General features: G+C 38.4%; 1 pseudogene; it reads right to left on the reverse strand.

The window, feature by feature from the left end:
* Positions 1 to 21,910, reverse strand: part of LOC124118045 — a 53,092-nt pseudogene that overhangs the window by 26,929 nt on the left and 4,253 nt on the right.

The following is a 21,910-nucleotide window of genomic DNA, read 5'->3' on the forward strand; positions in this document are numbered from 1 at the left end:
ATAGGCTGTCATGTTATAAAAAAAATACTTTATCTATACACAACGTTCAATAAAATAATCAAAGTTTGATATTAAATTGGTGTCCGTTTTTTTCTGGTTATGCTGTTCACATGTGTCAACACCAGACAGTAACCAGTCTTGATTATTTGCAATTTCCTTTCAGAGGCACTGAGCATAAAAGGTACAAATAGCGATGATAATTAAATGAATGGATCACTGAAAATCAGTGATGACACCATGTGTTTGCAGGAAAATATATCCTTAAACGAACAGTCTCGATCTACGAGTTAAACGTGAAATTTATAGTTTATAACGAAACATTTTCAAGAGATTTTTTAAAGGACGAGAACCGACATAAACTCCATAAACGACCATCTGTTTGCCTTGTCATTGAGGAACTAACGTAAAAAGGAAGTCAACAGTCTGTGTTGGGGCCGGGCACTTACGATAAAGGGAGACAATTTGCCGAAAGGTAACTCTTATATTTGATGAAACCAACGAGTGCTGTATAATAATACTACACTTCCTTGCAAAAGAAAATTGGACTTGAAAACAGTCGCCGAATCACTGCAAACTTGATGTCCAAAACACAACTATCAAATGCATCACCATCGAGTAGCTACTTTGTTTGTTTCATTTTTACTCACCCTCAAACACGGGTGTATCCTTCTTTTGCCCGTCAGTCTATTCAACGCTTCGGATAAAAGGGATTATCACTTCTTGACGGATTCTGGTTTCTTATATCTCGTTTTCAAATCGAAACATATCAACGTCATGCGTTAGCGAGTTCACGCTATTGAACTATGTGTGACTTGTCAGGAATAGTACATACATTCGTAAGGAAAGCAGCATGTTTCTCATGAGTCAGTAGCTACATGGTGCTACATGCTGCTTTCTCTTCAGATATGATGTATTCACCAAAAGCCAGGTATCAATAAACCTTACGTCACCTATCAGATCTGAGAGCGTGTTCTTGGCCGCAAGGGTGGATGACTGAGGCTTCATAGAGATAACACATGGGTCTTACTTCACTTCTATCCTGAGAACAGGACGTCCCATGTCAATGCAGACCTTGATAAATATGTGACATGATAATGTCACTAAATACGTTCAGGATATTCAACAATCATAATCAGAGATCAGTTTGAAAATCGTCCATATTATTGTTTGTTCAGTAAATTTTGTATCTACAGGTAACAATGATATCGTATTCCAGTCGCAGATGTGAAGCCTAGATTCCTTACGCCAATGCGACTTGTGTCACATTTAAAGGAACTGGTTATAATGAAAGCTAAAAACCGAATGTGAAACACCTTCCAACCTCCCAATATGCTTTGAGTGCATGTTACTGTAAACACCCGTATTTTGAGGTTGGGTGAAAAATAGCAGAAGACCGTACCTCGGTAAGAAATGTTCTTGTTTATCTCTATCTTACTAAGACTTGTGACGGTTCAGTTCTAGTTGAGGGGACATAGTGTCAGTATCATACTTAAGAGAGTTAGTGAATGGTGTGTAACGCCGCATTCAGCGATTGTGCAGCTACAGAACCAATGGTTCACAGCATGAACAACGAGCTATTCCGTCCGTGGAAACGTCAGACATTGTAACCACACTATTAAATCAATATGATTAATAATCCGTTAAACGGCAATTACAAAAAGTTGGAATAAGTACAACTCTCTACTCCATGATCTTTGCAGGCTGTTGATCAAAGCAAAGTGGAAACAAACACAGAATGTTAACGCATGAGATCTATTTGGAGGATATTACTAACGTATGACGATGTATCACAGTGACTTCAATCATTAGCTTCACACTTCTTTCCTTACATGTATAATTGATTTCACTGTGACACTTGTTCATCGGGGATCTTTTTCACCACTGAGAAACTAATTAAATCGCAGCTTTTAACTAAAGTCACCCACGCATCCTCTCACCAATATACCGACTGGTGCCAAAGTAGATCTGCTGTAAACATAGTTAAGTAATTCAGGTTGGCTCACAAAAAGTAGGTTACTGAGGCATGTCACTCTTATCTTCAGAATAAAATAGATATCAATCGTGGGAATGTATAATTATTCAGATATATTTTATTTTTGACGTCAAACAAGCACGACTCCAGAAGGACTCGTTATTTTCACATTGTCGAAATCTGCATATCCCAGTGATCCTGTTCCCACAGCCACAAAGCCTTGGTTCGGTTCAGACGGGAGGTTAGAGTAAGTGAACACTACAACATTGTTGACCTTGCCGACCGCTGTTGTTCCCTGAAATATGTAGAACACTACACAGTTGCACAGTAGGTGACATTCCAGTGATAACATAAGACTTTCCACACATGCCGATTCAACATTTGTTGACGAGTGAACATTCCAAACATACTTACTCATTCCGTGTTGTAAAATTGGCAATTACAGTGAGGTGTGATTCAACTGTAAAACTATTGAAAATGAAAAAAGGGCAATTGCGCAATTTATGTTAATAAAATTTCGATTTCCCAACCTAAATTCAAATTGTATATATGATGACCATGATATAAGAAAAAGTGATTACTTTTTGCGGCATATGTCATTCCTCGTCATAATTAAGCCAATTACATTTGAGAAATTGGAAATAGGATTGACCAAAAGAATTACATTGGGGTCGGTCGGTGGGGAGAAACAAGTAAAATAAGATGTTATCTTTGAATCAGATAAAAATCCAAACTAAAGAACCTACACTCACAAATCACAGTATAAATACAGCCATGGCACCTGGTTTGGGTGAATCACTGTAACATGGCATTGATTAAACCAGGTGTTCGTGAGGTAGTGTAAAGTTCCATTGATGACACCAGGTTTCGGGAAACGGATAAGCAAGTTCTATCCTACACGTTACATCAGTTAGAAGTGAAGGGCAGTTGGGTCTAGAAAATATTTTATGGACGCCGAAGTCAGATTAAAGACTAACCTAAACACAAACAGGTATGTGCCATGCCATATGTCTTTGTTAATTTTAATGCGAGGCAAACTGGGAGAGATTATCACTTTTCCTGAACATGTAAGGAGAAGTATTTCAAGGATCTTTAACTAAAGCAAGGACGCTGTGCAAACTAATGCTTACCTGAACATTCAAGGATATGTTGTTCCAACCTTTGTTAACGCCCCTTATGTATCCGCCTTGTAAAATACTCCCACGATCTGAGGTGAAAGTCAATGCAGTGACGTAAGATGAGAGTGTGTGTGATACCACGGCACGTCCATGATGTCAATCCCAACATGTCATTTGTGACGGTCATTGTTATCAATAAGTAGGTACCTATCAGTCATGACATATAGAGCCTCTGGGTTTACGATTGTAACGAGTTAGCTGTTGCCTAATTGTCAAATGAAGAGATACAACTACAGATGAAGCATACATTAATTTTATGTCCTTTGTAAATCTTTCGAGACCTTTCTACAGCTCAAGTAAATCACGTCACTCAAACATTCATCTTTCATGATTCGTTTCTGTAAATGGTCATCTTCATCATCCAAATAGAGGAACGTACCCAACGTGGGGGCGAGTTGATAGGCGTTCTCTTGAGGGTAGAAAAAGAAAAACACGCCTTGGGATGAGTTTGTCTTGCACCCTCTCTTGGAGACCCTGGCAGCAATGAAGACTCCTTTCGATGTATCCGTGCCATCATTATACACATCAGCCTCCCCGTAAATGTCAGTCCTGGAACACATGTACAGCCAGGAAGGTGCAGCTTTGACTGAACAGAAAAAACATTATTCCATCTTTCTGAATCCTTCTACCATTAGTTGGTTTTGTACTGCCTCTAGCATTACTACATGCATATATTATCTTGACGTGCTTAAAAACAGGGTAGCTCTTCCGTAATACCAAAGATGTAATGGTATCCATATTCATCAAAGAATATTTCAAAATATAAACCGTTAATGGTTTGTGACTAGCAATATGTTACGCCGTTTCAATCACCAAATGTTGCGTAGAATACTAATTGTGACGAAATTTGTTTCTCAGAGGATTCACTGAATGTACGCTTAATGATTACATGAGCGTTGTTCGGAGGTTCAGTAACTTTTATATTCCTTTTATTGAGAATGTTTCAGTTGGATAGTCCAATATGTTTGACAAGCGATTTGTTCTCAAAGAGAAGCCAGTTTGCAGTCTTAGTAAGTCCTATTTTGGTTATCCATACTTCATCACACATGCCACTTCATTTGTTTCGCTTTAAAGCATACAAAAATGGTTCTGAATCATGTTTCTGTCGTTACTACTACGAGAGATTAAATAAGTTGCACGTGTGTATTACCAATTAGTATTTCCGATTATATTTACGCCAGCTGCAGTCTGGTTACAAAAAGGGATGGTCATCCTCGGCGTCATCTGGCGCATCACCTGGCCATGGCTTCCTCCTGTTTAGTGTACTTCAAATGCTCCGATCTGATGCGCAAACAGATATGGCTCTTCGTTTATACTGTAGTCTGCCAACAAGAAAGCAACAGAAATTACTGAAGGTTTCCTTCACAAGCAATAGAGCTTCAACGTACACAATGAATGATTCTTGGATTAACATAGCCAACAGCCCAAGCTTATAGCGTGGCAGTCTAAAGAATCGTAATGAGCTGGGTAGGGCAACTATTTGGCGATTGTAGGAGCTCTGATCCCAATATAAAGTTCTCTTTTGTCGAAATCATCCACGTATTTCTACAACATCAATTCTGGCTCTCCGGTCCTCGTGATTTGCTGTTTTAGGACAAGCTTACATGTAGGACATTTCGATCTGGTCTGCCCGTAAAGTGGGCAATCACAAACCACAATGAACAGAAGGCACAGAATGGGAAGTATACGGCAAAGAAACGTCCAGTTACCTCCAATATTATACTAGTCAGTATAAAGAGTTTAGAAATGTCTACAATCTATCGGATCTTACTTTCGAAGTCCTGTGTGTATGGCAGTAGGAAGGGTTCAGAAGGAGGTGGATGCGGGTGTTGTTCCTTCCTGCCGTTGCCAAGAGTAGTCAGTGTGAGAATCTGATCCATGCCAAGGTACACGTCTAAATGGTTGTTCTCAACCTTTAAAAAACACCTTTTTAACATTAATTTTCACATTCATACATTGTTTATAAATTATTAAGTTTTAACGAAAATCATCAATGAGCACTGATATCAAATATACAAAGCTATGAACGAAAGCTTTACCAGAGAGCAAGTTAAATTATGCAACTAAATTTGTGACTACGTTCAGTGGGTCAGTGCATTTCACGCTGCAGTCAACAATAGTACAGTTCCGTAAGGGACGCCTATAAAAATAGACACTTTTTATCACAAAAGATACAGCTTTTGGCAGCAGGGGTAACAAACTTTATCGTGGGGGGACAATTACAGTACCTATGCCAGGTATAATATGTATAAATAGATGCCTTGTAGACCGAGAAGATATTCCAAGCAAGGACTATGAGGCATAACTCTGTTCGATGTTACGAGAATCAACTACGACGTCCACCAGTTTCGGCACGAATTCGAGAGCGACGGAGCTGGATGTTCATTTCTTAACATTCGCCACCACATGAACGATAAGGTTGATTTCTACAACAAGGGATGGGGCCTATTATTGTTCTACAGCCTGTTCCTCTTTGTCCGAAGATGACTTTAGTCAGAAAACAAACCATCATTGGAAACGACGGTTTGAAGATGGTGGGTTCGCCGGCAGTGTGCAACTGAGTGATGAACGAGTTCATGTACGTTATGCCGGCCTGGAAAATAACCCAAAATGATATCTTTAAACGTTGTCCATGCTATGAACATGGTTTTTAGGTACTAATATGTGCATAGATTAATAACCGTTATGTTGCAGTCTACTGTGCTGCGTTTCTATGTATATTGGATTTGTGTAGTTGTGGTTTATTTAGTTGCAAAACTCACCAAACTTCCCTCAAAAACGAGGGTGATGTTCTGAGGCGAAACTTCATACCATTTGCTAATATTCGGTCGAGAACACACTGATCCATTATAACTCTGAAATAAAACCCTGCTGTGATTATCATTCAAAGTTGGTGTTTTTACTGATTTCGGGTAGCAGTGGTCAGCAAAGTGATCTCTGGTCTCGGAACAATGGGATTTGAGGACAGCAGGGTATAACTCCGTATTATAGATTACCCGCCTAGGACCACAAAAGACGTACGGATACCTGAAATCCGCAACGTTATCACAAGATGTAATGATTCTTTTGCTCAGAGGATCTGCTTGATTTAATTTAAGAGCAAAAATTTTAGAAATAGTTACAAAAGTTACCAAACGTACAGGTAATACTAAAATAGACATTTTTAGGGACTGTTTTTTTAATATTTGAACATGACCAAGTACTTGACCCAAACTGACTTCTTAAGAGATGTAGAACATTACATTTAGTGACAATCAGAACAAATGCAACAGTTACCAAAAATCACAACTTGATGGACGTTCTGACTCTTTCATGGTTAATTTATTTCACCGAACAAAATTTTAATTCAGGTTATTAAGAAGATAAACATCAGGCATGTTTACCATTGTTTCAATAATGATCGTAAAATCTTTGCCATCGGGGCTGACCAGTGATACATAGCTTCTTCCTTGATTTAGTTTCCCAACTCCAGAACCACATGCCTCAGATATTTCCACCCCACTCTGGTAAACTGTGTTGTGTGGGCTAAAACATATTATGTTCTACGACCAATGGAATATGTCAAAAGTATGTTGATAAGCTATATCTATCAACAAATAGAAAACATGAAGACAGCATAAGGTAGCATCTTCTTTTGTATGAACTTTATGAAATTTAAATAATAAACCATTAAATTATTTCAATTGGTTGGAAATGAGAGAATTCTACAGGATGTGTCACGTAAAAGAGAAAAAAATTCGGCCACGACCATTTCTTTATGCAAATGAATAATAGACAATTACCTCCAAGCTACGTACCTGTGGCCCAGATAGGACTGGACACTTCATAATGACCACTCCACGGCTCAAATGCGTTCATCAAGCCGTGACCAAAGTAGGGCAGGTCAAAGTACCAGCTTGTTATCAACGCCCAGGCAATAGTGCTAGCCACAAACAGATGAATACATGGTATTTGCAGCCCAGAGACTAGACTCCCTTTCCATCGGTATTTTAAGTACATCAAATACACTTGTTTTGTGTGAAGTTATGTTTCACATAATTTTAATATTCAACCCAAGCTGATAACTGTCATGCAAGCTCTGACAATATACCTCACCTTTAAGATGTTCTTACCCTGTCAAATTTCCGTTTACATAGTTTTGATTAAGGGTCTGCAAAAGAAAGAACAAGAATATGATGCTGTGAATAGAACCACAATGCTACTCCTTCGACCCTGATTCAGTAGAGATACAGATATGTAAATATTAATGTTGATTACTAACAGTGTCATAACTGTATAATCGTTTCGACTTGAGATCTAAATGACAAATACCACCGTGCGAAAACAACGTTACCGATATTTGTTGGGGGGGGGGGGTCAAGTTAAGATGAAATTGAACTCATCATTGATGAAGGTCACTCACCCTGGCCCAGCATCCCGCCCCCGTCTGGTTGTTGAAGGTACTGTAGTCCTCTGACGCCCCATAGTGGCTTCCCCGTGGCAATGGCAGATGCGGAGGAATAGGTCTCAGGGTGGTGGACCCTGTATGCCAATGTCTCATCATCACGGCCAATACAATCATGCCATGAATTTATCTCAAAATCTAAAATTATAGTAGATATCTTTTAATGTTTTTAAATACATGCTAGCATATTTTAATTTTTACTTCTCAATCCTTGTCAACGTGTTGCGGACGCTTAGCCTCAACACTTATTTACAATTTACAATAATTCTTAATAGCGACTCCTGTTACAGAGCAACGTGTTTGAATATTTCATAAACATTTTACAACATGGAGATTATTATCAGTTATCTCGATGTCGCTGGCTGCCTTAGTGTGCCATTGTACCCCGATGGCTGTGCATGTCTACTTCTATCTACCCTATGCCATAAACTGCTGCTGCCAACTGCGGATCTGCAAGTATTTCCTCTGTAAGTGTCTCCCAGGAGTACCAACTGGCATAATCCGCAGCGATCATCTTTGTGCTCTGTAAACCATTTGTATCAAGGTTCTTTCTCAAAGTCTGAAAAACGCAAAGGATAATTCACATTCATCAATGAATGATACAGCTACTGAAAAGATATTTGTTTTATAATATATGATACTTAATTACTTCATCTATTCAAAGACTGTATACTGACCTTAATATATGTTGTGTTGTACATCCTCTCGTTCCAGATCTAACAACGAAACAGAATAGATTTCGTTATAAATACAAAAAGGGGCATTTACATATCTATATCAAGATCGATCGATGGAGTGGCATCAGTAGAAGAAATACAGAACATCAACACTAAACATACGGTAACACTATTCATAACATTACACAGGAATGTTTGTTCAATTATTATTATACAATATTACCATATTACCTATTAATAAAAAAATTATTGTGTTTTTACATACCCCAACGTAATCCACTGTTAGATTGTAGTGAACCTTAGCCCCGTTTATCCACTTAACGACGTACATAGATGTCCGATCAGGGTCATCATAAATGTTTCCTGTGCTTCCTCCAACCCAGCCAGGGAATCCCCACGGGAGGCCATAAAGTTTTATGTCTGGATTACGCTGTAGAGATAATAACAATTAAAAGCATTTTATGATGAGAGCATTTATTGTCAAAACTGCAATAAACATTGTACGATTTCCTACATGTATCAGCTGGGTTCATAGCTTGTCCGGAAAGAGAACTCATTGTGATCTCATGAGTTAATTTGGTACTCTGCTGGAGAATATCTATAGGGTTAAGTCGCTCAAGAATTTGCAATATGATGTTCAAAACCAAAGAACCAGCTCTTCAATATCTTCATTATCGGATGGTAAATATGCCGGTTTTTATGTCCAGTGTTTGAGATAAATGTTACTGTTGGTCAAGTCCAGCTATGACGAACACCTTGGTACCATGAGTTCGTCCGTTACTATATTAATGCTGATTACCATCTCTCCCATAAACATTACGCTTATTGTCCGACATCGTTACATCCAGAGTTGTACCTTCTTTGCCTCCATCATGAGCCACCATTCATACCCCCGCTCATAGTTCTCCTCGTCCGGTGCTCTCATGTGGGTGGACTCGGTCCCATCTTAAAGATATATATGAATGCAATGTGAACACATGTTATTGTAAATATATGTGTTTATTTTCATACAAACTATTCTCAACAAGTAGATGTCATATGCCACCCTTTGGGGATAAATATCTTGGCGCTTCTGCTGAAGTGGATACTCGTGTCCTCTGCCACTTTGGTGGTGCAAACACGAATAACAGGCAGGACCACGTTCGTGTGAGTTTACTAAACAAACAATTACTAGCACCATCAAATATTATATAGTCATTTATAGGATCTATAATACATCCAACCTGTACTTTGGGTGTCACTCCCAATTTCGACTTTAAGAATGTGAAACGAAGCTCCGAAGTTTGGCTGAAAAAGGTTAGTAGAGAAAATGCTCTAAATGCTCAAATATGAAGATACTATGCCAGTATTATCAGATACGATTTAGTTTCACATACGTATTACCATGAATGCGGTTCACTGACAATGGATCAGGGCCATGTAAGGATTATTCTAGTTACTTTACCTTGAACAAGTAATCCAGAATCTTATTTCTTTGCTTATCAGGGTATCCAACAAGTAGTTTTGACGTTGCCTGCAAGAAGATACACATTGAGAGTTATGGCAGAAGTCGAGTAGTGGTGCTAGATTATGAGAACGTTTAAAGTTAAAGGTTGAGTGTTTATGACATTCCGACTCACGCAGTGACGTAGTTATGGGTTCGTGATTGAATGTAGATTTCCACTGTATTCTGCAAAATCACATGTGTGTACAGACAGCTCGTAAATAAGCATGTGGGTGTCGTACAAACCAGTGATTGATAGTATGAGTAGCAATCCTTGTTTACAGATAATGGGTACAAGCGGGTCGCTCATTATTACCACACGAGCCTAAATTTGTTCGGACCTCATGCTGTGAAATCTAATAAATGTACAATAACTATCGATCATATTGATTGTGGGAAAATTCCAAGTATGTAGAATATACTGACAGTAATCATAATTATGTTTATCGCAGTAAATACGCTGTGTAGAATATCAGAAACAGCACCTTACCCCACCTCCGCTTATGGCTCCTATCCCATCAAAGACACGACCCAGGCCAGGGGTGTCGTCAAAATTATACACCTCAAACGAGTAACTGGACTTCCATATGACTAAACTTAGGACGGTTGTTATTAAAATGTGCTTGGTAAAACGAAGCTTGAACATTTTTTAACATATACACAAACACCTACAAGTATGATTATGTCTGTCGGGGTACAATGTCTTATATTTATTTCGTTATCATAGTCTTATCTAATGCCACGAGACATTAACAGCTGCTACGTCAATAGCCTTTTCTCAAAAGCACAATATGTGTTGTGAAATTATGTAATAGGACTTGCTTTCAAACACTGGTTGGCCTGGCCCTGTATCGAATATTCACAAACCATTGTTGTACAGCTGAAATATTGCTCATTACAGCGCAAAACGACAATCACAAAACTAAATATTGCTGTACTACAGCTTGTAGAAATCTTAGAATGTTGCAATATAACTTACCAAATAAATTTCGTAGAAATGTATATGTAATGGCTGAAGATAAAGGTTGAACATCACGTGAAGGACACAATTGCATATTATAAGAGACATATTAACATGCGTAGGTTAAATAATAACAGAAGGATAATACTGTAAATCTACTCATGTTTAATCTCACGCATGTATGCAATTGTTGTTACTGTTAATCCTCCACCTACAATACACATTCTATACCATATTCATTATTCAGCCTATCTTGGCAACGGGTACAAGGATCTTTATCCACACGTCGCCATTATAGTAAAATAAAGAAGTTGTTAATGCCTATCAAACAATTCACTTAAAGGACAATTTGAGAAGCCAATGGGTTTTTTCAAATACATTAAATACATGCTTCATAAATTATGATGTTTCAATTGCTTGTTCTCGTTGCGCATTGTACAATGTGGTGTGATCAACGTACAACAGCTGGGGCTACTATCATTGTTTGGACAAAACATTCCAAGAATGCGTGTGAACTACGACAGTATGATGCTGACTATGTTAGTCCCGATTTTATCATTGTCGACAAGACTAACGTTGTCTGGTATCCAGACGATGTCACACATACAATATTTGAAATGAGAAGCGTATCAATCTTTGTTTTTTTCAGGCACAAAAAATCTCCCCTCTTGAATCTTAACTATCAGTTTATCAATGTCTGACAATGCCAATCAGTAGTATTTATTGTATACATTTTTGTATACAGCGATGATATCAAGTTGGTACATGTATAAGTATTAATATATCATGTAATGAGAGATCAGGTTACTGCATGCATAGGATACATATAATCCTCATATACTTACTTCTTTCGCGGAGGACACAACGTTGTATTTTATGACACTTGTTTTAATATTCTGTTTAGACAGGTGTTGTTGCCTAACATTTAGGGGTTTATGGACAAATAATTTTAACCTTCCAATGTGTTTGGGAAGACATAAGATTTACGAACGACTGCAAAGAACAGTGTGCGATATACTTTACAGGTAGATACTGTTTAATAAGACTTATAAACTTGACCAGTCATAACACAATTAAACACGTCCTCCAGCATAGGGCACATATGCTCTGACTATTTATATCATCCTTGTTCAACAGATAACTTGGACATACCAGTACGAACTCGCGACGATTTAAAGCAAATGAAGAATCTATAATATACAACTCAGGTTCTAACTTAAATGCCGAGTCAGATCATATCTACTACTAGATGGTAGAGACCGCCTCCGTGGTCTAGTGGTAGAGCGTCCGCCCGGAGAGCGGAAGGTCCGGGGTTTGATCCCCGGCCACGTCATACCAAAAGACGTTAAAAGATGGTACTTGTTGTTACCCTGTCTGGCGCTCGGCATTAAGGGGCTAAAACAAGGACTGGTCGGCTCGGAGTCAGTATACTGTGTCTGAGTGGGGTATTCATGTTAAACTGCGGCATGGTATCTCAGTGAGCTAGCACTTTAAATCGGCATCAGTCCGGACTAGTACAAGCAGCCACACAAACACATACACGTGCATGCACGTCGCTATATAAGTGCAATAATCTTGGACGCGACGTTAAACCCAATTTCACCTCACCTGACTAGATGGTAGACTACTTAACCACTCTGGAGTTAACATATCTCTGAATACAATACCTTAAAGTAAACATTGTATGGAAACTGACCATAACAATACATTGTCCTTAGCACTTCACATACTTCTTTCTTGGCCTTTATTGCAACGTATCTACTTTGAGAAATACTTAACTGACCTGTGAGTACTACACCAAGATAATTATATTGATAACAACTTCGACATTAAAGTCACCATATGTCAATTTGTCAACTCTTGCTAATCTCCCAACCCTCCTGAATACAACTATGTTTGATTTTGACATATTTACAAGCAATGTCCATGACTTGCAATAATTGTACAATACATTTAACCGTTTCTGTAATCTATTTACACTATCTGCAATAAGAACCACGTCGTCAGCAAAGAGTAATAGAAACAACTCCAATAAATCTGGTGATAACTGAACACCCCCATCAGATGACCTAACAACTTCTGTAGCTGATTCATTTATAAATAGAGAAAACAGGATTGGACTTAAGACACACCCCTGTCTCAATCCCACAGGACAATCACATAAATCTGTAAATTTGTCTTAACACAAGATTTAAATACTAAATACTTACTCTTAATACTCTGTAACAGCATCCCAAATATTCCAACATTTTGGAGAAGTTATAAAAGTTTGTTCCTTTCCACCGAGTCAAACGTATTTCTTAAGTCAACAAAAGCAACATATAAGTTACCCTTCTTTTAGAATCATATTTATGACAGTGCGAATAAATTATCAGTCAACAACAACAAGTTATACTTCTATAACCCTCATAATTGTCAAAAAGTTCAATAGTGATCTCATGTAAAATGATAATGTGTGTGATGGAAGCAATATTCATTGATGCATTACGACCGGACTAACCAACGAGAGAAACCATGAGAAACGATCCAAGCCCTTGCGGTGCGGCGACAAGCAATCAGCCAATTAAAAGCAACAAAACCCTTTCCACAATCATAAGAAATTGTGCGATTTCAAATATATCATAAGCACAGCAAATACTGATGATACCACGCGTTTTCGAAGTCACACGTTTGGTTCTTACGACAATTGGGTGGGGGAACATGGTCCTGTGCACAACGCACATATCACAAATCAGGTGAAGTTATGCAGCGTTGGACGCGGATAATCCTTGAATTGGGTTGGTGTCCGTTTTCGGCAGATTGGCTCCTGAGGGTTACCTTGGGCAGGTGAATTTTTTTTAAATGTGCCTCTGTATGAGTACCCGGTAGGATGAAGCAGCCATGTTAACCTTCCAGCGCATCACAGGCAGCTTAGGTTGAATACTCCCCAGGGAGCTGAGAATGGTTGTTGAGTGCACACTGATCCATTGACCGGGGTAATAATTAAGTACGCTCTGGGTCGAAAACAGCGCGTAACAAATGCACAATTTTATTATTACCCGGACTGATGATGCAATGTATTATGTAATGTCGTCCTATAACCAAGCTTCACAAGCTGTTCATGATATGAAGAAGGTATGCTTGAGAGTGAGTGTGTACATGTAGGTATTTTACTCAGTAGTTGAATGATGTTTACCAGGTTTATTTGGCAGGCAGATTAAAAGGTTACATACTATTTTCGGCACTCAATATTTAAATGAAACACTCATCTTCTGTATAATAATGTCGGTGACTGAACACGTCCGCTTTCTACAGATACATGTATGTATAATATGTGAACTGATTTCTTTGGCTTTTGTGTTAAGCTTGGTTATGTCATGACACACCGGGTAGGGTCGATAAGGTAGGACATCTTAAATTATCGTACGAAAACGTTGTGTCATCACAAATATCGTGGAGAAGGTTCTGTGTGTCGAAAGTGTCTACCGAACTACCTACGTGCCAAGAATAAGAACAACAAACTTGTAATGATTTCTGTGAATTCATACTTGTAACGCTGTTACATCAGGAGAAATAGTCCTCACAACGAAAACTACAATCGTGAACAAAATAACGCAAACCACATTAAAAAATGTAACTTATAATTTAATTTCACTTCATGTCTCACTGTTGAAATGTGTTTTTGAATGTCGAGGTCACTAAAAGTTTTGCAATTCAAATCCAGGATAAGGAACCGGTCATATAAATCTGCTGATAAATATATATTATTAATATACCTCAATGGTATCACACTATGATTCACTGTTATCCTACTTATATCGGTCTTATTCACGTACGCGAACACGGACAGTGCGAATGTCAGTATCATTTCAAGGTCAGATCCTGCCCGCTCGGAGAACAAAGTACGACATTGACCTGTGACACGTGATACAATATCGGTACACTAAACAATGACATGTGATATGCATTCACCCTACCGTTCTATCATTCTACCAGACACTGTGACCAAAAGTCTACATAATAAACTGAAACAAATGTTACACTTCTTCTTCATGAGCAGCATCCCTGCATGTTTCCTGTTTTAATTAGTCCACAACAAAATGAATAATTTGAACATTATGGGATGTGACTGGTATCTAGAACTTGCAGTGTTGATGTTATTTCTGTACATGTTTTATATTCTCAGACAATGTCGCACATTTGTTTCCAAAACAGATACGATATTTCCACGGGCAGAACGTAGAGGGATATGCTCAATGCTACCGAAAAACAACTTTGTTTCAACTACATAGAAGGTACTGCTATCTTCAAGTTGTCGAAGTCGGCGTAACCATATGACCCCGATCCTACCGCCGCCATGCCACGTTTGAGATCAGATGGTACAGTAACGTTGAACATCATGTTGCCGTTGATGAAACCAATTGCCTGAGTATCCTGAAAAATAGAAACGTATAAAAACGAATTTTCCAGTGTTTTTTATTAAAAGTAAAAATAAGTAATAAACCAGCTTTTACAAAATTACTAAACTGTAAGATGTCAGGCATTTTTTTACATTCAATTCAGATTTCTCTACCTCAAACTGTACATAGGTATTATCGTGTATCCTAACATTTAACATTTTACATTTTTGACTCGTATCAATAACAGCAAGACCGTTTCAACTGCTTTGTATACAAGATTTAAATCTTAACCTGGTATGAAAAGTGACAAAGTTCGCACAGCTCAGTCAAGAAGCCCAAATGTACATCTAAAAGCTTGGGGGTGTCACTTTGAAGACAACACTTCATACACTACATATTGAAAGAAAGATTATTTAAATGAGCCACTAATCCTCGCCATACCTCGAGAGTAAGGGACACTGTGTTCCAGTCCAGATCCTCAAGCATCCTCCCGGATGCTAAGACAGTTTGCATGTCTGAAACAAAATAATCCAAGACTCATTTGATGACATCATTTTTTATCCGATTGCTCTTGTGACACATCCTATTAGAACCTTATATATATTAGCATTATTTAATGAGCATTAGCTTTCGAATTATACGTTATACGTACTTGTCATTAATATTATCAGTACTTGAGTATTCTAGGTTCATAATAACATCACCATAATAAGTACATGAGTAAAAATATTCATTAGTATCATAGTAGTTTAAGCATTTACATGTTCATCTCATTAGCAACATTAATATAACAAGAATCATCAGTATCGTAAGAATTATTATCCTCATTGTAATAAATATCATAGTATATTTTGTATCGTAAGCAACAAATGTTGCACAATAACCATGATAATATCATGGATGTAAGGCTGTGTTCAAATAAAACTGGTGAAATTTCAAGAAATTAGAGCTATGTGAAATAATATCCAATCAGCCAGGCTAAGACACTGTGTGTGTCTTGCGAGTCACAAATCTATCCCCAAACGACTACCCATACTCAATTTTCAATTATTATTTCAGAAAGTGAACCAAATACTAATACCAAATGCTGTTGTGACCATGAATATGTTGCTCTGGGGGTAGATGAAGAAGAAGACACCCTTTCCCAGTACCAGAGAACATCCTCCTTGGTCCAGGTGGGCGGCGACGAAGGCTCCTTTAGAATCATTCGCTCCAGATCCCACTCTAATGTCACACTCAATGACGACACTATCCCTGAACAAAGATTTGCCAGATTCAGTATTCGATAGTGAGAATCATCAATTTCCGGAAGTTATCAGTAGCATTACATGAAGTGCTGGATAGAGTAGTGTAGGTTTCTTTAGTTATCGATTAAATTGTGTGCTTAGATTCATGTTACAAAGATGCTGATTTGTAAAATGTTCTTCATTTGTATCATTCATGACAATGTACCGGCTTGTCTGAACAACCGCTACGCCCATCTCGACATAATCTCCTCGACACCAGACCACAGGCCGCTGCAAGGTCATCTGTCTCATGACCTTTCCATGAGTGCCTCCAACGTCCTTGACCTCAAACGACCCACTCTGTGGGGCCAGATAATAGGGCTCTACACCCTCCTCATACTCTGAAATATTTAAAATATCACAATCCAAGTGTTCCTATATTCTGCATGCTATTTAAATATTAGCAAATTCAATAACCATACGTCTCATGACCTTTACATTGGTGCCTCCGGCGTCCTTGACCTTAAATGCTTATTGCAAGCATTAAGTGGTAGATTTTTAGGCGAATATGCGTACACGCTACAGTCGCTTAAAACAAAGGCCCACTGTCATTTTGAATAGAGCAGATGAGGGTGTTTAGTCAAGCATTGTTATCGTTCACCAAACATTGTACATGCCATCTTCTATACTTGAATGAGAGCATTATTTCATCACCTCCGTCAATCATTGCATAACAGAGGCAGCACAGGAAATACATATGCAGTAAAAATAAGGATATTCAGTTTCTTAAGCATTTTTTGCCATTTGCCATTTAACATTTCGTTAAATAAAAAATTTCAACCGAGATGCCTGGAATGTCTAAATTACACAGACAACCAAAATTCACCAACTTGTCCCATGATAAAAATATTCTCATTTTAGTTCATAATTTATCAGTTTATAAGTTTACAATTAATTATTGATCTTCATGTAGGTTCTAAAAAAAGTTACGGACAAGAAATGTGATATGAGATGACTTTGCCTGCGTCATCTGCTTATTGTCACAAAACAAACATTTGGAAAACAGAAGGTTTCGTTCAAATGTGAAATCAATTCTGTTGTAAATGGGTACTTTTTTTAAAACCAGTGTATGAAAAATGAAGTAAACATTTGATTCAGAGAGCCACGCAACTGAACAACACTGTCTAGAGCCTAACATGAATCAATGAATGTCATGGCGAAATGTCAAAGGGAAGTACTTTCATGTCATTCTTACTTTCAAAGTCCTCCACATAGGACAGTGGAAACGCTGCGGTTTTGGGGGGCTTCGGGTGTTCCCCCCTGTTTCCCACCGTCAACGTCGTCAAGGTGAAGGTCATTTGCGGGTAGATAGTCAGACTGAAGGTTCCGTTTATGACCTGTTGTAAAGGTCATTTTTACAATAAAATACAAGGCGCCCTCGCGTCTTTTCATTCGTTAATATATGAATTCAAATCATGCATGTGTATTTATTCCAACCATTTAACCACCCCAACTGTACCAACTAATTACAAGTTAAAGGTCACGCAGTAAACCAAAGCTTCGGACATAAAATTGATATTGTGCCTTAATGTTTTCCGGTACATCTATTCTACATTAACATTGTTATATATAACAAATGATGTAAGATCAATATTATGCAAATTATGTTAGGCAAATTAGTGTGATCTCTATTTAGTTCTATTAACAGCTTAGTTAAATGACGTATGAAAAGCTTACCTTAACGGGAGATTGTTTCATAAATGTTTGATAATCTTCAGGATTAGAGGATAAATATGTTTTCCAGCAGTTGAGCTGTGCAATATTGGCCTTTGAACAGAAAAAAACCAAATACGGCATATAATATACACTAAAACTAAAGAATGATGCAAGGGCATAAGTGAATAAGCTGTCTTTCACGCAGCTTTAAACAGTTACAAATGTATCGTTTATGTGATGCATAATCTTGTAGAATCCCTTGGCGTTCAACAATCAAGTGGTGTTAGTGTTTGGCCAAAGGGACATTTTTTCGAAATAAAATCCATTAAACAGGAAATGAATACACATTTGTCGAACGAGTATACAAACAGTTTAAGCTTCACAGGTTATTGTGGGAATCCTAAAGTATGTTTTAGGAGTGTTTAAATATAATGTATATACATATAACAGATATGCAAACAGATCAGTGCTCTCTGAGTAATGAGATTTTCTTCTGAAATATCAAAACTTACAAATTTCCCTTTGATGTGAAATGTGACGGTCTCCATTTCTGCAGTTACATGGTCAGTGTCACTATTCTGAAATAAGTCATGGACGTGGCATCTCAATGATTTGAAGTGACTTTACGTTGACTCAGGTGCATAATGATATGGCATTTAATCAGTCAATATCATATCAGAAACTGTTGTAGTACGACATTGACAATATAATGGAAACATGTTTTTGAAGACGTTTATATATATTCTACATGTTCAAATAACGGTACGTAAGAAGACTGAATGGTAAGTCACTAGAAAGACACATAGTTTAGGATCACACTTGCGAGGGTCGCACTTACCTGGTATCATTTAACAAGAGGACTGAACAACAGCATATCATGTCAAGGTTATTTCAATATGAAAGTGATCTAAGAAACCAAGCAAACAACTAGGAGATAGGCTAGAAACACGGCCCTGCCTTTCCGAACTCGAATGGTTACGCTTGCTAATTCGTTGCTCAGAAACCTAGAGTATCTGAGTCCTATGGCTTGTCAATTAAGACTTCTTCTCACCATTTTCTCAACGATGATTGTAAGGTCCTTCTTGTCCGGACTGACCAGAGAGACGTAGCTGCCTCCTTTCACCAGGGTCCCCACCCCATATCCGTGCTTCAGGTAGATCCACCCGGGCTTCGTAAACTGACCAGTGTGAGCTGCAACATAGGTGAGTCCGTTGTCACAAATGAATAAAAGAGATTTCATGCCATTATGCATTCGTCGAATTTTGTGATAAAACTTCCCAGTGATTGATCGTGTAAGTATCAGGAGAGGATACCTTGTGTAGCCACAGTTATATCCATACCCCAAAGCCAGTCTGTCGGTATGGTTGTCATCCTTTTTTGATCATATTTGTTTACATTTGTGATACAATACCATAGGCATTAATGGGTGTTCAACTGACCTGCAAACCACACGAAATGGGAGACGTTATAATGTCCACTCCACGGTTCATTGGCCACCATGAGACCGGCTGGGTAGAAAGGCAGCATGGAATAGAAGCCACACAGAGTTGACCATACGATAGTGCTGGAAGGATATAGGAATGCATAAATTGATAATGGGCTGATGGGCTTTCATTTTCAAGTGCGTTCTTGAATCTATTTCCTACATCGCCACTGGACCGTAGATCTATTTCAGATCAGATAGACCAATAATAAACCATTGACTATGACATAAGAATTGATGCAAATAAAAGGATCTTTCAATCATTCTATTTTTAATTTTGTTATATTGGATCGATTATACACTTAAATCTTAGGAGGAAGTGAATCAAACATAATGTCCTGATACACGCAGTGTCAGCGCAAGTTTTGAGTGAAATTCATCCCTGCTTAATGAATGTCTTCTTACAAAATATGATGGTTATCGGAGGGTAATTTCCGTTAATTAATCTTAAATATAGATATATATTACTTGACTTACCTTGTCATGTATCCGTTAACGTAGTTACGATTCCATTTCTAAAAACAAGAGTCAGTAGTGTACAACATTTCTGTAGTTTGATTTCATGAACGTTGTATTACCTTTAAGCATGTCCATAACCATTTAAGAATTCAAACTATCGGTTGTCGATTAAATTTAGATGGCATGCCTAACTTAATTTCCCAAGACAGGCATATTGAGTACGAGGGCTGGTCAAAAGGTTCTAAGCCTAACAAACATTCTGTAACATTCTGGGACATGTGTCTTGCTGGAAGGAATTCTGTCAGACACAGTTAAGTAATACTCTTACTGTGATTGTATGTAATAACTTACAGCTACATCACTGTCTGAATGATCCTCAGAAGACCACAGAGGTTTTCCCAATTTCTGTGCCAGGGGAGTACTGTTAGTATCAGGATAGTGTACCCTGAAATGACATTGCAGTTCTAAACTGAAGCACTTGGAAAAGGCATATTCAAATGATTGTAATATTGGCACAGTTTTGGGGTATTTCTGCGACAATCAAATATAGCAATGTTGTTTTTCGGGTATCATGTGTAAGGAGATGGACTTAAGCACTAAAATTCATCCTATCTGATGCTTGAACGCACGTGAATTCCTTGAATGATGGCGTATAAAAGAAAATATGAATTTAAGAAAATAACATTTCATAAACATGACACGCTTGGCGTTAGACGAGAGGAACGAAGCTGTTGGTCGCAAACCACCTCCTCGTGCACCAACTTAACGTTGGCCGACCCGAGTTACGTCATCGACAAAAAGGTATCGTTCGTCACGGAGTGCGACTAAGGCGACTTCACGCAATAACGCACCATCAGGAGCGCAACATCTGCAAGAACAGCCATCCATGTCATAACAGTGATTCGGCGTTTGAGGCCAGGAAGACAGTGGTGCCGTCGACCGTATTGGGCATTATCACGATCGTGCGAGGAGAATTCAGCTTTGTCCTCACTATGGCTGCTGACAAATCCAATTCTTCGGATAAATTGTCTTTCGTTATGAGTCCCGCCTCTGTGTGTCCATTGTGGTAGAGAACATGTACACAGAAGACACGAGAGATTTGCTGACTCCTGTGTTCGTGAGCGTGACCGTGACTGTGTTGGACTTTAGGACTGACATCTCCCAGTATCTCCTCGCACCGTATTATCACACGGTCAGGTGGGTAAATATGTACTGTCAAATTGTTTTCTTGTCATTCATGTCGGGTTCAAGCTGATCGCGCATTTCATTGTGTGTCAGTGTATATTACTCGCCTAGAAAATATACCAAGATTTCCATATGAAGGTGTCAAAGGGAAAGTGTAGTGAAATAAAATACATGGAGGAGATAATTAAATAATTGTCCGGCATCTAAAATAGGAAGTATACTGAACCAAATTAAAAACTTCACTATCCTAAAATTTGTAACATTTTGACCAGTTATCATTGTGGGCCCTTATTGGGAATTTAAACAGTAATGGCCACGTATTGTCTTCAGATAACACCCGTTTTCGTGCAGGTGAATCGATCAAAATCATGTGCACGGCACTATAGTGGCAAAAGTGTTTTTTCAAGTGCAACTGGTCACGTGGCCATAATACCGCACGTGTTTTCAGCCATACGTGTTAGCAGTCATTAAAAAAAAAGAAAAACACAAGAAAACAAAAGTCTTTACGGCCATTTGTCATGCCACGCCTTTCAAATGTGCAACGTGAACGTGCCATCGGCATGTTGCAGACGGGAACGTCCGTAGCTGAAGTCGCACGGACGATGGGTTGTGGTCGACGGACTATTTATGATTTACAGACGCGTCTACAGCAACCAAAAATGAACTGTTTAGGGGTAGACTGAGTGCGCAAACTGTTCGAAACCGTCTGAGAACTGTTCACATTCAAGCACGATGGCCATACTGAGG

Source organism: Haliotis rufescens, unplaced genomic scaffold, assembly GCF_023055435.1.
Source record: "Haliotis rufescens isolate VD_foot unplaced genomic scaffold, xgHalRufe1.0.p SCAF_12, whole genome shotgun sequence".
Lineage (NCBI taxonomy): Eukaryota > Metazoa > Mollusca > Gastropoda > Lepetellida > Haliotidae > Haliotis > Haliotis rufescens.